Source organism: Symphodus melops (genome assembly GCF_947650265.1).
Source record: "Symphodus melops genome assembly, chromosome: 18".
NCBI lineage: Eukaryota > Metazoa > Chordata > Actinopteri > Labriformes > Labridae > Symphodus > Symphodus melops.
In genome coordinates, this window is record NC_136708.1 from 480,276 (window position 1) to 501,189 (window position 20,914).

At 42.3% G+C, this 20,914-nt stretch overlaps 1 long non-coding RNA gene across 1 annotated transcript; it reads right to left on the reverse strand.

Annotated features, from left to right (window-relative positions):
• Positions 1 to 7,260: 7,260 nt before the first annotated feature.
• On the reverse strand, positions 7,261 to 20,685 carry LOC306839862. Its single transcript, XR_013781266.1, has 3 exons — positions 20,651 to 20,685; positions 18,345 to 18,386; positions 7,261 to 7,735 (listed from the first exon to the last, which is right to left on the reverse strand). It is a non-coding gene; the product is annotated as an uncharacterized lncRNA (long non-coding RNA).
• Positions 20,686 to 20,914: the final 229 nt, after the last annotated feature.

Genomic DNA, 20,914 nt, shown 5'->3' on the forward strand with positions numbered 1-20,914 from the left:
TGCGAGCCACATGGTGAGGACATCAATAACATGACAGACTGCATCGCTGAATACATCAAATTCTGTGAAAACACTGCTGTTCTGACTCAGACTGTACGTTGTTTCCCCAACAACAGACTCTGGATAAACAGTTACCTGAAAGCCCTTCTCAGCCTTCAGCCTTTAGGTCTGGTAACAGGGAGGAGCTCAGGAGGATACAACAAGACCTGAGAGAGAAGCTGAGGGAGGGCAAGGACTCTTACAGGAGAAAGCTGGAGGAAACTCCAGCAGAACAGTGAGAGGAATGTGTCTTCAAGCATGAGAGAAATCACCAGTTTCAAGGAGAAAGAAAGGCTACAATCTGGCAGCCTGGAAAGGGCGAGAAAGCTAAACTTGTTCTTTAACCGGTTTGGTTCACAGCCCTCAGCTGCCTCCCTCACCTAAAACAACAACCCTGTCCTTCTCACCTCTCAGTTTCACCCTGTGCTTTCTCCTTCCCCTCCCCAACCCTCCTTTAATGACTCTCCTGTCCTTCACACCTCCCAGTTTCTCCTTGTGTTTTCCTGAACGTGGACAAGACCAGAGAGATGGTGATCAGAAGGAAGAGGACAGAGCCTCAACCACTGTGTATCCTGGGAGAGGACGTGACTGTGATGGAGGAGTACAAGTACCTGGGTGTCAACATGGACAACAGGCTGAAGTGGAAAGCCAACACTCAGGCTGTGTACAAGAAGGGGATGAGCAGACTCTACTTTCTGAGGAAGCTGAGATCCTTTAAAGTGTGCAGCAAGATGTTGGAGATCTTCTACCAGTCTGTTGTAGCCAGTACACTTTTCTTCTGTGTGGTCTGTTGGGGGAGCAGTGCTGGAGCCGGAGACATGAAGAGACTGGACGAGCTCATTAAGAAGGCCTGCTCTGTGACAGGCTGCAAGCTGGACTCTTATGTAGTGGTGACAGAGAGGAGGACTCTGAACAAACTGGTATCCATTATGGATAATCCTGATCACCCTCTGCACCACCTACTAGACAGTCAGCGGAGAAGCTTCTCTAACAGACTGGTTCAACTCTGCTGCCACAAGGACAGGTACAGGAAATATTTCCTATCAAATGCCATAATCCTGTACAACAGCTCACCTCTTGCAAGCAGAGAACTGTCATCATGATCATCTCTGTCTCTTCTTCTGCTCATGTTAAGTCTATTATCCCTGCACTCAAGCAGGGATAATAGATCATTATCATTATAGCTAATAGCTCAGCTGCTAACTGCCTAACTTGTCTACACTTTAATATATGCATCACTGAGGTTCACTTTATTTCTATGTCTACCCATCATTATAGTCAATAGTTTCAGCTGCTAACTTGTCTCTACACTTTATTATAGGTATCATTAAAGGTCATTTCATATGTCCTGTCTATTCATCATCATAGTCAATAGTTTCTGCTGCCAACTCTGTTCTCAATATTGCACTGATTATATTACATGCATCACTTACTTTGACTCTTATATCAATACTGATTACAACTGTCATCACTGTTTTTTTGCACATGTTAATCTACTCCGGAGACAGACAGACAGACAGACAGACAGACAGAGAGACAGACAGACAGACAGACAGACAGACAGACAGACAGACAGAGACATGTCAACCATAACATCCCCTGCACATCCAGATTTAAGATAGGTGAAGAAAATATCAACAAGGACCGTGATGGTGCAGCCGGGGCCACACCCTTGGGCCAGGCCTGGGGTTGGGGCCCATAGGAGAGTGCCTGGTGGCCGGGCCTTTGCGCTAGTCACAGTTTGTCTATAACGAACATCATGTTCAAGCACAGGGATGTCCATAAGTGCACGTGGCACCAGGACACTTTATGTCAGAGGTTGATGATAGACTTTGTGGTCGTGTCATCTGTCTCGAACACTCGGGTGAAGAGAGGGGCTGAGCTGTCAACTGATCACCACCTGGTGGTGAGTTGGATGCGCTGGCAGGGGAGGAAGCCGGTCAGACTCGGCAGACCCAAACGTGTTCTGAGGGTCTGCAGGGAGCGTCTGGCTGAACCCTCTGTTAGCGAGGTCTTCAACTCCCACCTCCAGGAGAGGTTCTCACAGATCCCGAGGGAGGCTGGAGACATCGAGTCTGAGCGGACCATGTTCTGTTAAAGCTGCTGCTCTAGGCTGTGTTTGCAGGGTCACTGGTGCCTGTCATGGCAGTAATCCCTGAACCCGCCCCTTGTAAGGGAGGCCATCAAGCTAAAGAAGGAGTCCTATAGGGCGTTGCTAGCTCATAGGACTCCTGAGGCAGCTGACGGGTAACGGCAGGCCAGGCGTGCTGCAGCCCAGGCTGTTGTGGAGGCAAAAACTCCACAACAGCTTGGGAGGAGTTCAGGGAGGCCATGGAGGAGGACTTTCGGATGGCCTCAAGGAAATTCTGGCAAACCATCCGTCGCCTCAGGAGGGGGAAGCAGTGCTTCACCAACACTGTTTACAGTGGAGGAGCTGCTGACCTCAACTGGGGATGTAGTCGGGCGGTGGAAGGAAGACTCACCAAGGTGGTTTGCAAACTCCTTCATAGCAAGGCACCGGGCGTGGATGAGATTCGCCCTGAATATCTTTAGTAGAAACATGTATAGTTAAAATAAAATAAGTCAAGGAATGCTTCCTTGAGGGATGCCATGGCTAAAACCAAGTTTCTCTGACACACAAGCACCAAGGCTGATATAAAACTGTCACTTAAGAAGATATAAACTGAACCAGGCTAAATGTTCAGACAGAACATTGCTTTTCTTCGTTCGGTTGATTAAAATGTTGTGGTCGATTGTGTTGAATGCTGCGTGTAAAAGAAGGAGGACTATCACATCAATTAGAAATTGGCCTGTAGTAGTTAAGCTCACAGGGGTCACTACATTTTTTTCACTACTGAGGTTTTAAATGCCTAAACTAAGAGAGGTGTTAATATTCCTTGTAAATTCTTGCAAGACAATGTGAAAACCGGATTTGAAAAATTGTGTTGGGATTGGATCGTTCACATGCTGTGGGTAAAAAACATGTATAAACCTGAAAAGTTGGATGTTGTGGGAGTTCAGCTGAGGACAGAAAACAGAAAGACAAAGAGTGAAATAAATCTGTCTGTTTGTTACTGAGTGTGTGCATGTGTTAGCATGCTAACAGCCTATAATGAGCTTCATTTTCATTTGAACACCTGGAAGTGCTCTAAAAAACTGTTTCTGTGTCAGCTTGATACAAACCTTATTTTTAACAACCAGTGTTTATATTCAGAGCAGACCAGAGTTAATTATGAAAATGATTCGACTCAAATTAGGAGACAATCTATATTAATGATTATCACACAAAACTGTTTGATTATACTTGAGTTATAACTACAATAACACTTAAACTAATGGTCAGTTACATTCAGTTCATAGTGCTGTATTTCCCCTCTCAAACGTTACACTCCCAGAATGTAGGGTTAGGGTAAGTTAGGTAATGTAGTCTAAATGTCCTACAGGTGGTAGAGTCTGCAGTTATCAGACCTGCTGGTACCTACAGTCTCTAAATGGACTACAGGAGGTAGAGTCTGCAGTTATCAGACCTGCTGGTACTTACAGTCTCTAAACTACAGGAGGTAGAGTCTGCAGTTATCAGACCTGCTGGTACCTACAGTCTCTAAACTACAGGAGGTAGAGTCTGCAGTTATCAGACCTGCTGGTACCTACAGTCTCTAAACTACAGGAGGTAGAGTCTGCAGTTATCAGACCTGCTGGTACCTACAGTCTCTAAATGTCCTACAGGAGGTAGAGTCTGCAGTTATCAGACCTGCTGGTACCTACAGTCTCTAAATGTCCTACAGGAGGTAGAGTCTGCAGTTATCAGACCTGCTGGTACCTACAGTCTCTAAACTACAGGAGGTAGAGTCTGCAGTTATCAGACCTGCTGGTACCTACAGTCTCTAAACTACAGGAGGTAGAGTCTGCAGTTATCAGACCTGCTGGTACCTACAGTCTCTAAACTACAGGAGGTAGAGTCTGCAGTTATCAGACCTGCTGGTACCTACAGTCTCTAAACTACAGGAGGTAGAGTCTGCAGTTATCAGACCTGCTGGTACCTACAGTCTCTAAACTACAGGAGGTAGAGTCTGCAGTTATCAGACCTGCTGGTACCTACAGTCTCTAAACTACAGGAGGTAGAGTCTGCAGTTATCAGACCTGCTGGTACCTACAGTCTCTAAACTACAGGAGGTAGAGTCTGCAGTTATCAGACCTGCTGGTACCTACAGTCTCTAAACTACAGGAGGTAGAGTCTGCAGTTATCAGACCTGCTGGTACCTACAGTCTCTAAATGTCCTACAGGAGGTAGAGTCTGCAGTTATCAGACCTGCTGGTACCTACAGTCTCTAAATGTCCTACAGGAGGTAGAGTTTAAAATAAATACTTAAATAAATAAAGAGATGATAGATACTTTATGGATCCCGAGGGAAATTCAAACCAGCAACAACAAAAGCAAAAAATGTACAAGTAGCTGTCCCCCTTCCCACAGAGCACAAAGCTAAAATGAAGACGTGCTCATCGTCCATCATCAGCCCTTTGCAAGCCCTGCAGAACCATTAAGGCAGACATGGGCCGGCCCGTTGTGCATCCCTGTCTGGCCCACGCGATGCCAATCATAAATCAATATATACTGTATATTTAAGCCGTGCATGCAATACAACGCTGATGCTTTTATTTTGAAAGGCGCTACGTTCGTATTACTTCCGTATGGACGCACGCAGTGCGTGAGTGAGTGAAGCTAAACTACGTTGCTAGCAAAGCTGCAAACCGAACAAGGGTTTCTTACAAAACGTTACTGTCACGAGTAGCAGGCAGAATACAGGGAGGAGGACCCAAGTGCAGAATACACTTAATTTATTTTAACAAAAAGGCAAAAACCAAGACTTACTTAAATAACAAAAATCCACGAGGAAAAAACACAGGGAGCAGGGACAAGAACCACAGACCAAAACCAGAACCAACATAAGCCAAGACACCGACAAGGACAATACAATGAACCGACAAGAAACTCAGGCAAACACAGAGACTAAATAGACAAGGGGTAATCAGACACAGATGAGACTAACAAGACAGGTGAGGAACATCAGGGTAATCAGACACAGATGAGACTAACAAGACAGGTGAGGAACATCAGGGTCATCAGGAAGGCGGGAAACACAAGGAACAAAGAACACAAGACCAGAACACTGAAGACAAGCACAAAGTACAACTTGACACCGACGCCACCAAAACCAGATCTACAAAATAAAACAGGAAACACTAAAGACTAGACTTAAAACACAAGACAGGAAATAAACTAACAGGCAACATAGAAGAACACAAGGATACAGGAAAACACACTAGGAACATAGATACACAGAACACAAGGGAAATAATGAAAACTAAAACAAGATTAAATGCAGAACAAAACCCCAAACCATGACAGATACACAGCCAGAGATGCAGCCGTCAGGACGAGTCGCCTGAAACAGAAAGGCCTTTTTTAAAGGAGAGTTTATTAAGGAGTGTTAATTGGACTCTTTTGCACTGACGGAGAAAAAGGAGAACTTGACCATGTGACACTCTCCTGACACTCTGTAAGGAGGAAGGCTGAGGAGCTTCAGCTGATGGACTATGACTATAATAATGTTCAGAAGATGCTTGTCCTCTTTGTGCACAAACATTCTCAGTGATGAAGTTCAACACATCCAAACACAGATCAGTGAAGAGCACCTCTGTCATTCACAGAGACACATTTAAATGTCCTTGTTGAAGCCCAAGATAGAATCAGTTTCATTGGCCAGGTATGTTTAACAAAAAGGAATTTATTGTTGGTAGCCTGTGCTCTCTGTGTACAATTTAACATTAAATAATAACAATGAACTAAAAATAAACAGGTAATTAATGACTAATGTGTACAAGACTAAAGACTAAGAGACTGGATGAAGATATACTGGATTATTCTCACTGAAGTGAATGATTTGGACTTGTTATAAAGTTTTTCTTTGCTTGTGAAGATAACAAAGTTAAAAATAGACGTCATGACATTTCACTTTTTTTTGTTTATTACATCTATAGTAGCATTTTCTTATTTGACCTGTACACCACAATTTAACAAAGTCTATTTCTACAAATATTTACAGACTGTTTTTATTCTTCTGATTGCCAGCACCAGCTATTCAAAATATATCATTTAGTATTTTACATTAAGAGAACGTTGAGCAGAGTTTAAGTTATCGTTGGTGCGGCCCTCTGACAAAATGTGACTTTCTCATGTGGCACCTTGTAAAAAATAATTGCCCACCCCTGCATTAAAGGATCCACACAACCAGAGTTCTTTGCCTGGTTCTTCCTGGCAGGAATGTGTTAAGTTGCCAGAAAGTTCATCAGTGTGTGAACGGCCTTTTTTTTAGCCGAGTACTTTGGGCCAAAAACAAACAAAACAAAAGAAAAGACCTCCCCAAGAGCCTGAAACCATTTAGATCAAATCTCAAAGAGAGGAGCGAGACGTGAACAGTCAACAAACAAGTGTGTGAGAGTTTCAGGCTCCGAACAAAACCCACACTGCCCCCCCCCCCCCAGGATCAATGTGCGCCTTGTATCTGTTAGTAGCTATAGCTCCGTGTACGACCCTCCACTGGAGGTCAGCTGTCCGTTTTTCAACAGGCAGCTTGTACAGGGACCGCCAGCAGCCTTTCAGGGAAACATCTGGGCCAAAGAACTCGGTCCACCTGGACTCCCTGACTCCTGCCAGAGACCGGACATTCAGGACCTTCACACACACCTGGTAAAGTCTGGTTGCTCACAAAGGTCCTCTGATGGTGTGACATAGCAGCACAGACTATCATTATTATAAATATGAAAGAGAGAATACGTTATGTTTTTAGAAATCATCTTTTCACAGCTTTCACAGCTCGTCATGTTTACTAATCCTTTCATGTCCTCTTGTTGGTTGTATCTTGTGAAACCTGTGATTTGAATAGGACACATTTTTTCAGTTGAATACCTGTCCAGACCAGGGAAATCTTTGAGGACACTTCGGTGCCATCTAGTGGCCAAATTCTGCAAATTGCAGACCATGCAGTTATCCATGTTGATTTTATTTTCCTCATAATACGTGCCTTATCAGAAGCCAGCGGTTGTTGAACCTTTGTGTTTTTATTTTTGTCATTTCAAAATAAACTGCATTGTTCTAATGAGAGAGAAATAAAATATAAACAATAATTATGAGTTGAAGGAACAGTGAGTCAGAGGTCATGTTCAGCTAAACTTTATTTAAACACGGAAAAGTTAACACACAACATCTTCTTGTGTCATTGTTTAAAAATATAAGTGTAAAACAGAAAAACAAAAAAGAGCTGATAGAAATCCATCTGCAAGACTTTGATGTTGATCTCAATGATTCTTAAACACAACTCCAAATGGATCCTGGATCCTGGATCCTGGATCCTGGACACCTGTCACACCTGTAGAAGACCAATTAAACCACAAAGCAGAAAACCAACCGGGGGATCAATCAGATCACAAACATGTGCGAGTTAGATCTGGCGACGGTTTGTCCTGGATCGTCTCTTGGACATTCGGTTCCTCACGGCAGCTTTAGGCTGAGGAATGATTGGCTGATGAGGGACCATAGAGCTTGGGTTGTGGGCGGGGTTTGGATTGTGCCCAGAAATGTGTGATTTAACCTTGAAGATTTTCTTTCCGCCTTCATCAGAGTCAAAGCTTTCATGATCTGGAGAACAACAAATGAAGCAGCAAATGAAGCAGCATTATTATTACTAACCTGTGCTGTACCTGTCGGCATATATATAAATATATATATATATATATATAAATATATATATATATATATATATATATATATATATATATATATATATATATATATATATATACATATATATATATATATATATATATATATATATATGCCGACAGGCTGTATGTATATATCTACTGTACGTATATTTACTGTGTATATATATGTTTATCTCAGGGTAAATCTTCTGACAACTCAATCCATCAGTATTAACTCATCCATTCATACACTGATGGTAGAGGCTGCTGCAGAGTAAAGAGTCCATCAGTATTAACTCATCCATTCAGACACATTCACACACTGATGGTAGAGGCTGCTGCAGAGTAAAGAGTCCATCAGTATTAACTCATCCATTCATACACATTCACACACTGATGGTAGAGGCTGCTGCAGAGTAAAGAGTCCATCAGTATTAACTCATCCATTCATACACATTCACACACTGATGGTAGAGGCTGCTGCAGAGTCCATCAGTATTAACTTATCCATTCAGACACATTCATACACTGATGGTAGAGGCTGCAGAGTAAAGAGTCCATCAGTATTAACTCATCCATTCATACACATTCACACACTGATGGTAGAGGCTGCTGCAGAGTAAAGAGTCCATCAGTATTAACTCATCCATTCATACACATTCACACACTGATGGTAGAGGCTGCTGCAGAGTAAAGAGTCCATCAGTATTAACTCATCCATTCAGACACATTCACACACTGATGGTAGAGGCTGCTGCAGAGTAAAGAGTCCATCAGTATTAACTCATCCATTCAGACACATTCACACACTGATGGTAGAGGCTGCTGCAGAGTCCATCAGTATTAACTTATCCATTCAGACACATTCATACACTGATGGTAGAGGCTGCTGCAGAGTAAAGAGTCCATCAGTATTAACTCATCCATTCATACACATTCACACACTGATGGTAGAGGCTGCTGCAGAGTAAAGAGTCCATCAGTATTAACTCATCCATTCATACACATTCACACACTGATGGTAGAGGCTGCTGCAGAGTAAAGAGTCCATCAGTATTAACTCATCCATTCATACACATTCACACACGGATGGTAGAGGCTGCTGCAGAGTCCATCAGTATTAACTTATCCATTCAGACACATTCATACACTGATGGTAGAGGCTGCAGAGTAAAGAGTCCATCAGTATTAACTCATCCATTCATACACATTCACACACTGATGGTAGAGGCTGCTGCAGAGTAAAGAGTCCATCAGTATTAACTCATCCATTCATACACATTCACACACTGATGGTAGAGGCTGCTGCAGAGTAAAGAGTCCATCAGTGTTAACTCATCCATTCATACACATTCACACACTGATGGTAGAGGCTGCAGCAGAGTAAAGAGTCCATCAGTATTAACTCATCCATTCACACACACTCACACACTGATGGTAGAGGCTGCTGCAGAGTAAAGAGTCCATCAGTATTAACTCATCCATTCATACACATTCACACACTGATGGTAGAGGCTGCTGCAGAGTAAAGAGTCCATCAGTATTAACTCATCCATTCATACACATTCACACACTGATGGTAGAGGCTGCTGCAGAGTCCATCAGTATTAACTTATCCATTCAGACACATTCATACACTGATGGTAGAGGCTGCTGCAGAGTAAAGAGTCCATCAGTATTAACTCATCCATTCATACACATTCATACACTGATGGTAGAGGCTGCTGCAGAGTAAAGAGTCCATCAGTATTAACTCATCCATTCAGACACATTCACACACTGATGGTAGAGGCTGCTGCAGAGTAAAGAGTCCATCAGTATTAACTCATCCATTCATACACATTCACACACTGATGGTAGAGGCTGCTGCAGAGTCCATCAGTATTAACTCATCCATTCATACACATTCACACACTGACGGTAGAGGCTGCTGCAGAGTAAAGAGTCCATCAGTATTAACTCATCCATTCATACACATTCACACACTGATGGTAGAGGCTGCTGCAGAGTCCATCAGTATTAACTTATCCATTCAGACACATTCATACACTGATGGTAGAGGCTGCTGCAGAGTCCATCAGTATTAACTTATCCATTCAGACACATTCATACACTGATGGTAGAGGCTGCTGCAGAGTAAAGAGTCCATCAGTATTAACTCATCCATTCAGACACATTCACACACTGATGGTAGAGGCTGCTGCAGAGTAAAGAGTCCATCAGTATTAACTCATCCATTCATACACATTCACACACTGATGGTAGAGGCTGCTGCAGAGTCCATCAGTATTAACTTATCCATTCAGACACATTCATACACTGATGGTAGAGGCTGCAGAGTAAAGAGTCCATCAGTATTAACTCATCGATTCATACACATTCACACACTGATGGTAGAGGCTGCTGCAGAGTAAAGAGTCCATCAGTATTAACTCATCCATTCATACACATTCACACACTGATGGTAGAGGCTGCTGCAGAGTAAAGAGTCCATCAGTATTAACTCATCCATTCATACACATTCACACACTGATGGTAGAGGCTGCTGCAGAGTCCATCAGTATTAACTTATCCATTCAGACACATTCATACACTGATGGTAGAGGCTGCAGAGTAAAGAGTCCATCAGTATTAACTCATCCATTCATACACATTCACACACTGATGGTAGAGGCTGCTGCAGAGTAAAGAGTCCATCAGTATTAACTCATCCATTCATACACATTCACACACTGATGGTAGAGGCTGCTGCAGAGTCCATCAGTATTAACTTATCCATTCAGACACATTCATACACTGATGGTAGAGGCTGCTGCAGAGTAAAGAGTCCATCAGTATTAACTCATCCATTCAGACACATTCACACACTGATGGTAGAGGCTGCTGCAGAGTAAAGAGTCCATCAGTATTAACTCATCCATTCATACACATTCACACACTGATGGTAGAGGCTGCTGCAGAGTAAAGAGTCCATCAGTATTAACTCATCCATTCATACACATTCACACACTGATGGTAGAGGCTGCTGCAGAGTAAAGAGTCCATCAGTGTTAACTCATCCATTCATACACATTCACACACTGATGGTAGAGGCTGCAGCAGAGTAAAGAGTCCATCAGTATTAACTCATCCATTCACACACACTCACACACTGATGGTTGAGGCTGCTGCAGAGTAAAGAGTCCATCAGTATTAACTCATCCATTCATACACATTCACACACTGATGGTAGAGCCTGCTGCAGAGTAAAGAGTCCATCAGTATTAACTCATCCATTCATACACATTCACACACTGATGGTAGAGGCTGCTGCAGAGTAAAGAGTCCATCAGTATTAACTCATCCATTCATACACATTCACACACTGATGGTAGAGGCTGCTGCAGAGTCCATCAGTATTAACTTATCCATTCAGACACATTCATACACTGATGGTAGAGGCTGCAAAGTAAAGAGTCCATCAGTATTAACTCATCCATTCATACACATTCACACACTGATGGTAGAGGCTGCTGCAGAGTAAAGAGTCCATCAGTATTAACTCATCCATTCATACACATTCACACACTGATGGTAGAGGCTGCTGCAGAGTCCATCAGTATTAACTCATCCATTCATACATATTCACACACTGATGGTAGAGGCTGCTGCAGAGTAAAGAGTCCATCAGTATTAACTCATCCATTCATACACATTCACACACTGATGGTAGAGGCTGCTGCAGAGTCCATCAGTATTAACTTATCCATTCAGACACATTCATACACTGATGGTAGAGGCTGCTGCAGAGTCCATCAGTATTAACTTATCCATTCAGACACATTCATACACTGATGGTAGAGGCTGCTGCAGAGTAAAGAGTCCATCAGTATTAACTCATCCATTCAGACACATTCACACACTGATGGTAGAGGCTGCTGCAGAGTAAAGAGTCCATCAGTATTAACTCATCCATTCATACACATTCACACACTGATGGTAGAGGCTGCTGCAGAGTCCATCAGTATTAACTTATCCATTCAGACACATTCATACACTGATGGTAGAGGCTGCAGAGTAAAGAGTCCATCAGTATTAACTCATCCATTCATACACATTCACACACTGATGGTAGAGGCTGCTGCAGAGTAAAGAGTCCATCAGTATTAACTCATCCATTCATACACATTCACACACTGATGGTAGAGCCTGCTGCAGAGTAAAGAGTCCATCAGTATTAACTCATCCATTCATACACATTCACACACTGATGGTAGAGGCTGCTGCAGAGTCCATCAGTATTAACTTATCCATTCAGACACATTCATACACTGATGGTAGAGGCTGCTGCAGAGTCCATCAGTATTAACTTATCCATTCAGACACATTCATACACTGATGGTAGAGGCTGCTGCAAAGTAAAGAGTCCATCAGTATTAACTCATCCATTCAGACACATTCACACACTGATGGTAGAGGCTGCTGCAGAGTAAAGAGTCCATCAGTATTAACTCATCCATTCATACACATTCACACACTGATGGTAGAGGCTGCTGCAGAGTCCATCAGTATTAACTTATCCATTCAGACACATTCATACACTGATGGTAGAGGCTGCAGAGTAAAGAGTCCATCAGTATTAACTCATCCATTCATACACATTCACACACTGATGGTAGAGGCTGCTGCAGAGTAAAGAGTCCATCAGTATTAACTCATCCATTCATACACATTCACACACTGATGGTAGAGGCTGCTGCAGAGTAAAGAGTCCATCAGTGTTAACTCATCCATTCATACACATTCACACACTGATGGTAGAGGCTGCAGCAGAGTAAAGAGTCCATCAGTATTAACTCATCCATTCACACACACTCACACACTGATGGTAGAGCCTGCTGCAGAGTAAAGAGTCCATCAGTATTAACTCATCCATTCATACACATTCACACACTGATGGTAGAGGCTGCTGCAGAGTCCATCAGTATTAACTTATCCATTCAGACACATTCATACACTGATGGTAGAGGCTGCAGAGTAAAGAGTCCATCAGTATTAACTCATCCATTCATACACATTCACACACTGATGGTAGAGGCTGCTGCAGAGTAAAGAGTCCATCAGTATTAACTCATCCATTCATACACATTCACACACTGATGGTAGAGGCTGCTGCAGAGTCCATCAGTATTAACTCATCCATTCATACACATTCACACACTGATGGTAGAGGCTGCTGCAGAGTAAAGAGTCCATCAGTATTAACTCATCCATTCATACACATTCACACACTGATGGTAGAGGCTGCGGCAGAGTCCATCAGTATTAACTTATCCATTCAGACACATTCATACACTGATGGTAGAGGCTGCTGCAGAGTCCATCAGTATTAACTTATCCATTCAGACACATTCATACACTGATGGTAGAGGCTGCTGCAGAGTAAAGAGTCCATCAGTATTAACTCATCCATTCATACACATTCACACACTGATGGTAGAGGCTGCTGCAGAGTAAAGAGTCCATCAGTATTAACTCATCCATTCATACACATTCACACACTGATGGTAGAGGCTGCTGCAGAGTCCATCAGTATTAACTTATCCATTCAGACACATTCATACACTGATGGTAGAGGCTGCAGAGTAAAGAGTCCATCAGTATTAACTCATCCATTCATACACATTCACACACTGATGGTAGAGGCTGCTGCAGAGTAAAGAGTCCATCAGTATTAACTCATCCATTCATACACATTCACACACTGATGGTAGAGGCTGCTGCAGAGTAAAGAGTCCATCAGTGTTAACTCATCCATTCATACACATTCACACACTGATGGTAGAGGCTGCAGCAGAGTAAAGAGTCCATCAGTATTAACTCATCCATTCACACACACTCACACACTGATGGTAGAGGCTGCTGCAGAGTAAAGAGTCCATCAGTATTAACTCATCCATTCATACACATTCACACACTGATGGTAGAGGCTGCTGCAGAGTAAAGAGTCCATCAGTATTAACTCATCCATTCATACACATTCACACACTGATGGTAGAGGCTGCTGCAGAGTCCATCAGTATTAACTTATCCATTCATACACTGATGGTAGAGGCTGCAGAGTAAAGAGTCCATCAGTATTAACTCATCCATTCATACACATTCACACACTGATGGTAGAGGCTGCTGCAGAGTAAAGAGTCCATCAGTATTAACTCATCCATTCATACACATTCACACACTGATGGTAGAGGCTGCTGCAGAGTAAAGAGTCCATCAGTGTTAACTCATCCATTCATACACATTCACACACTGATGGTAGAGGCTGCAGCAGAGTAAAGAGTCCATCAGTATTAACTCATCCATTCACACACACTCACACACTGATGGTAGAGCCTGCTGCAGAGTAAAGAGTCCATCAGTATTAACTCATCCATTCATACACATTCACACACTGATGGTAGAGGCTGCTGCAGAGTCCATCAGTATTAACTTATCCATTCAGACACATTCATACACTGATGGTAGAGGCTGCAGAGTAAAGAGTCCATCAGTATTAACTCATCCATTCATACACATTCACACACTGATGGTAGAGGCTGCTGCAGAGTAAAGAGTCCATCAGTATTAACTCATCCATTCATACACATTCACACACTGATGGTAGAGGCTGCTGCAGAGTCCATCAGTATTAACTCATCCATTCATACACATTCACACACTGATGGTAGAGGCTGCTGCAGAGTAAAGAGTCCATCAGTATTAACTCATCCATTCATACACATTCACACACTGATGGTAGAGGCTGCGGCAGAGTCCATCAGTATTAACTTATCCATTCAGACACATTCATACACTGATGGTAGAGGCTGCTGCAGAGTCCATCAGTATTAACTTATCCATTCAGACACATTCATACACTGATGGTAGAGGCTGCTGCAGAGTAAAGAGTCCATCAGTATTAACTCATCCATTCATACACATTCACACACTGATGGTAGAGGCTGCTGCAGAGTAAAGAGTCCATCAGTATTAACTCATCCATTCATACACATTCACACACTGATGGTAGAGGCTGCTGCAGAGTCCATCAGTATTAACTTATCCATTCAGACACATTCATACACTGATGGTAGAGGCTGCAGAGTAAAGAGTCCATCAGTATTAACTCATCCATTCATACACATTCACACACTGATGGTAGAGGCTGCTGCAGAGTAAAGAGTCCATCAGTATTAACTCATCCATTCATACACATTCACACACTGATGGTAGAGGCTGCTGCAGAGTAAAGAGTCCATCAGTGTTAACTCATCCATTCATACACATTCACACACTGATGGTAGAGGCTGCAGCAGAGTAAAGAGTCCATCAGTATTAACTCATCCATTCACACACACTCACACACTGATGGTAGAGGCTGCTGCAGAGTAAAGAGTCCATCAGTATTAACTCATCCATTCATACACATTCACACACTGATGGTAGAGGCTGCTGCAGAGTAAAGAGTCCATCAGTATTAACTCATCCATTCATACACATTCACACACTGATGGTAGAGGCTGCTGCAGAGTCCATCAGTATTAACTTATCCATTCATACACTGATGGTAGAGGCTGCAGAGTAAAGAGTCCATCAGTATTAACTCATCCATTCATACACATTCACACACTGATGGTAGAGGCTGCTGCAGAGTAAAGAGTCCATCAGTATTAACTCATCCATTCATACACATTCACACACTGATGGTAGAGGCTGCTGCAGAGTAAAGAGTCCATCAGTGTTAACTCATCCATTCATACACATTCACACACTGATGGTAGAGGCTGCAGCAGAGTAAAGAGTCCATCAGTATTAACTCATCCATTCATACACATTCACACACTGATGGTAGAGGCTGCTGCAGAGTCCATCAGTATTAACTTATCCATTCAGACACATTCATACACTGATGGTAGAGGCTGCAGAGTAAAGAGTCCATCAGTATTAACTCATCCATTCATACACATTCACACACTGATGGTAGAGGCTGCTGCAGAGTCCATCAGTATTAACTCATCCATTTATACACATTCACACACTGATGGTAGAGGCTGCTGCAGAGTCCATCAGTATTAACTCATCCATTCATACACATTCACACACTGATGGTAGAGGCTGCTGTTTAAAGAGTCCATCAGTATTAACTCATCCATTCATACACATTCACACACTGATGGTAGAGGCTGCTGTTTAAAGAGTCCATCAGTATTAACTCATCCATTCATACACATTCACACACTGATGGTAGAGGCTGCTGTTTAAAGAGTCCATCAGTATTAACTCATCCATTCATACACATTCACACACTGATGGTAGAGGCTGCTGCAGAGTCCATCAGTATTAACTTATCCATTCAGACACATTCATACACTGATGGTAGAGGCTGCAGAGTAAAGAGTCCATCAGTATTAACTCATCCATTCATACACATTCACACACTGATGGTAGAGGCTGCTGCAGAGTAAAGAGTCCATCAGTATTAACTCATCCATTCATACACATTCACACACTGATGGTAGAGGCTGCTGCAGAGTCCATCAGTATTAACTCATCCATTTATACACATTCACACACTGATGGTAGAGGCTGCTGCAGAGTAAAGAGTCCATCAGTATTAACTCATCCATTCATACACATTCACACACTGATGGTAGAGGCTGCTGCAGAGTCCATCAGTATTAACTTATCCATTCAGACACATTCATACACTGATGGTAGAGGCTGCAGAGTAAAGAGTCCATCAGTATTAACTCATCCATTCATACACATTCACACACTGATGGTAGAGGCTGCTGCAGAGTCCATCAGTATTAACTCATCCATTTATACACATTCACACACTGATGGTAGAGGCTGCTGCAGAGTCCATCAGTATTAACTCATCCATTCATACACATTCACACACTGATGGCAGAGGCTGCTGTTTAAAGAGTCCATCAGTATTAACTCATCCATTCATACACATTCACACACTGATGGCAGAGGCTGCTGTTTAAAGAGTCCATCAGTATTAACTCATCCATTCATACACATTCACACACTGATGGTAGAGGCTGCTGTTTAAAGAGTCCATCAGTATTAACTCATCCATTCATACACATTCACACACTGATGGTAGAGGCTGCTGCAGAGTCCATCAGTATTAACTTATCCATTCAGACACATTCATACACTGATGGTAGAGGCTGCAGAGTAAAGAGTCCATCAGTATTAACTCATCCATTCATACACATTCACACACTGATGGTAGAGGCTGCTGCAGAGTAAAGAGTCCATCAGTATTAACTCATCCATTCATACACATTCACACACTGATGGTAGAGGCTGCTGCAGAGTAAAGAGTCCATCAGTATTAACTCATCCATTCATACACATTCACACACTGATGGTAGAGGCTGCTGCAGAGTCCATCAGTATTAACTCATCCATTTATACACATTCACACACTGATGGTAGAGGCTGCTGCAGAGTCCATCAGTATTAACTCATCCATTCATACACATTCACACACTGATGGTAGAGGCTGCTGTTTAAAGAGTCCATCAGTATTAACTCATCCATTCATATATACTCAACCTTCTGGTTAAAAGACAACAACTGTAATAACTGAGCCATAGACAATCTTTGTGTATGTGTTTGATTTATGCTGATATCAGATTCCAAAGTTTTCATATTTGACATGTTGTCTTTTTAGTATTTGAAGTAAATAAAGGAGGTGTAAACATGTTTTACAAAAACATGACATTGAGTGCGTTTATACGGACTTGAGTCTCCCGGTTTTGATTGTGGATGTGGCGCTGTGTAAAGGAGAATGAGAGAGCCGTTTAACGAAACGTGAAGCGGCAGGAAAATGTTGCTGCAGCTGCTGTTAGCTTATGTTCACAGTCTGTTTGGATGATGAAAGAAAAGAGCACTAAACACCTGTGAAAGTGTCTAAAAGAAAAACCTACTACTCTGCAGCCTCTACCATCAGCCTCAGGTTCCCATCGCATCTTCTCACCTGCAAAGGATACGCATGGTGGGACTGACAGACCAGATTATTCATCTTCCTATCCTGGTGAGATTACTTCTTTTTTATTCTGATACAGCAGTGATCTTAAAAACATCTCACTGTGTCACTTTAAGGTGAAGTCATCTCGTTGTACAATAATGACAATAAAGGCATTCTATTCTATTCTATTCTATTCTATTCTATTCTATTCTATTCTATTCTATCAATCGACTACTTCTGTTTTTCCGTGGTTTGTGCTGTACAATATAAACATCATGTTCGCCTGCGCAATAAGATGCAGTGATCAGAAATTGGGATACTATTATTAATCATGTATACAGGAATATGCATAACCAGGTGTCTCTGTGAGCATGTAAATGTCATATCCTAAATATTTTCATAACTGGGATACTTAAGTCCACGTCAACGCACTCATTGTTTTTATTTACATTTAAAAAAATGTCCCAACATTTAGTAAAAGGGGATCCTTTGTATGAAATGGATCAATTATAATAATTCAAACATGTCTCACCATCTTCTTTCTCTGAAGTGCTTGCAGCAGTAATCGCAGGATCTGATAATAACAAATCAACTTATTAAGCCATCAATATGCATGTCTTTTTCTTTATATATATACACTGAGGAAAACAAGTATTTGACCACCCTGCGATTTGGCAAGTTTTCCCATTTAGGAGATATGGAGGGGTCTGAAATTTACATTGTAGGTGCATTCCCCCTGTGAGAGGTAGAATTTTAAAAATTGTCCCGTAGCCCTTTGCAGCCCTGTTGAGGTCTACAATGTTGTCTCTGGTGTCTTTTGACAGCTCTTTGGTCTTGCCCATGTTAGTAGTTGGAGTCTGACTGACTGTGGGATGAACAGGTGTCTTTGAGAGACAGAATTCTTGCTGATATCCAGATGTGCAACAATAAAATACAAATAAATTATTTATATGATGTGATTTTCTTTTTTTAATTCTGTCTCTCACAGTGGAAATGCTCCTTCAATGTAAATCTCAGACCACTCCAGAATTTCTAATTGGGAGAACTTGCCAAATTGCAGGGTGTTGAAATACTTTTCCTGTTCCTCACTGTATATATTGTGTCATGTGCTTTTTTGAGACTATCTCTCCACAGAGTTACATTTTCCACGTCTGGGGACTTGGGGCAATTGATATTTCTTTAAGACAAACACATGGCACGTAAGATATGAATAGAATGGCCATGACTATTGTGTGCTCTGTTTAGGAGCTGAACGTGCGCTGACAGCAAGGGATAACCCATCCTTGTGTAGGAGTTGTTTTTGTACATCAGCACGACAAAGGCAGGCATGAAATCATGTGTTGGGTAAATAGTCACACCCGCCTACCTGGTAGTGCAAAGTCTGGGGACAGGGGCCTCCGATCCCCGGACCCCCTTAGAGGGGAGCTTTCAGAGCTCAGGCAGCCATTAAAGATCGCTCCTCTTCCCCTGAGTCAGACAGGCAGGTGGATGTAGAAACTTTAGAGCCCTCCAAGAAGGATAATTTGTTATTACTCTTGGGAAAGAAGGAGGAAGGCGTTTGAAGTGTGAACACTTTTGTTTTATAAAATTGTTTTTAGTTCTGCTGCAGGTCAGAATGTGGAGATGCCATCTGATCAGGGGTCTGATAACAGGGCTTGGGATTGGCTCACTCTCCCTCTTGTTCTCCCTGACCTTGACGTTGTAGTTTGATGGCAGTTTCAGAAACAGAGAACAGGTGCTAGTCACTGGTCCTCACTTCATAGAGACCTAGTGGCACTCCATAATTGAGAGAGGATAGGCTGTTGGCCATTACCTCCTGTTGACCAGGCCCTGGCAGCCCTGGTGTCTTCATTTCATTCAATTCTCGGGAACAGTGGCTGTTCTAGAAGAACTGCAGAAAAATGGATGCTTTGTTTAGCAAAATGCATGGGGCATGGCAGTCCAGAGCCAGCTGGCTAACATCCGAGTCATATTGGCTCGTTATAAAGGGCCTTTGACTCGGTAGCCTAGTTAGTGGCATGTACCTAACCACTCTGGGATTTGTGTGGACAACACAACGTTTACATTTACCAGAATTTACAGCCTGAATGCAGCTACAGGCACAGACTTTGGGGAACAGAGATGCTGTTTACATTCCTGTCTTTGAGCTGGTGTAAAATCTAAATTTAACCCATTGGAGGATCAATAAAGTATATCCTCATCCTTATTAGTATTATTTACTGTGTGGCAAAGGGCCCATCTTGGTCTGGCCACAGGGGATGTCTTAAACCCTGGTCAGTAGGCCTTCTGAGCGGCCCCTATCTTCTTACACCTAACCCTTTGTTTTGCAGAGTTGGCCATGCTTAAGACTATGTAATGCACCTTAGCACCAGGCAACGAGATTGAGCAACTGGTAACGTCACTAGCTAATAAATGTGGGAGGTTGATATTTATGTTTGCATATCTATAAATAGCAGTTCACGGGGAATTTGTTTTCTATGCACTGTTAAGAGCACTCTGGTATTATTCATCTTGTTCAAAACCCAGTCTGCCAGATCTTTGGCAGAGGCGTTATAGAAGTGGCCCCTGCCCTAACTCATTTGTGTCCTTACAGCGTGTCTGATGGGGTCCCCACTAATATGGAATATGTGACTACTTGAAAAGATAGTCTCAATATGGCAGAGAACATTTAGTTACATTCTAACCTTGGTTCTTTCAAGTGAGGTAAATCAGTGACTTTATGCGTGACTGCGCATTTCATACCCGAGTGTTGGCCTTGTAGTAATGTCAACTGTCCCACTGGGTATATATGGAAAATGTAACTCTGTGGAGAGATAGTTTCTTCATTCAGAGACATACCTGATGGGGCTTCACTGGATGTTGAGTCTTTATCTTAGGACAGACAAGAGACAGATTAGAGAAACAACATATAACAGACTAGTTAGACAGGAGGAAGGACAGACACACAAATAAGTAATTTACCTGTTGTCACCGCTTGTATTTCAGTGTCTGTAAATGAAAAAAAAACACAATTAGTTAAACTGTATTTTAATTAATGTAGAACAAATGATCAGATAATTCAACACATATTTGACATATTTTACTTTTCACTTATTTTATCTC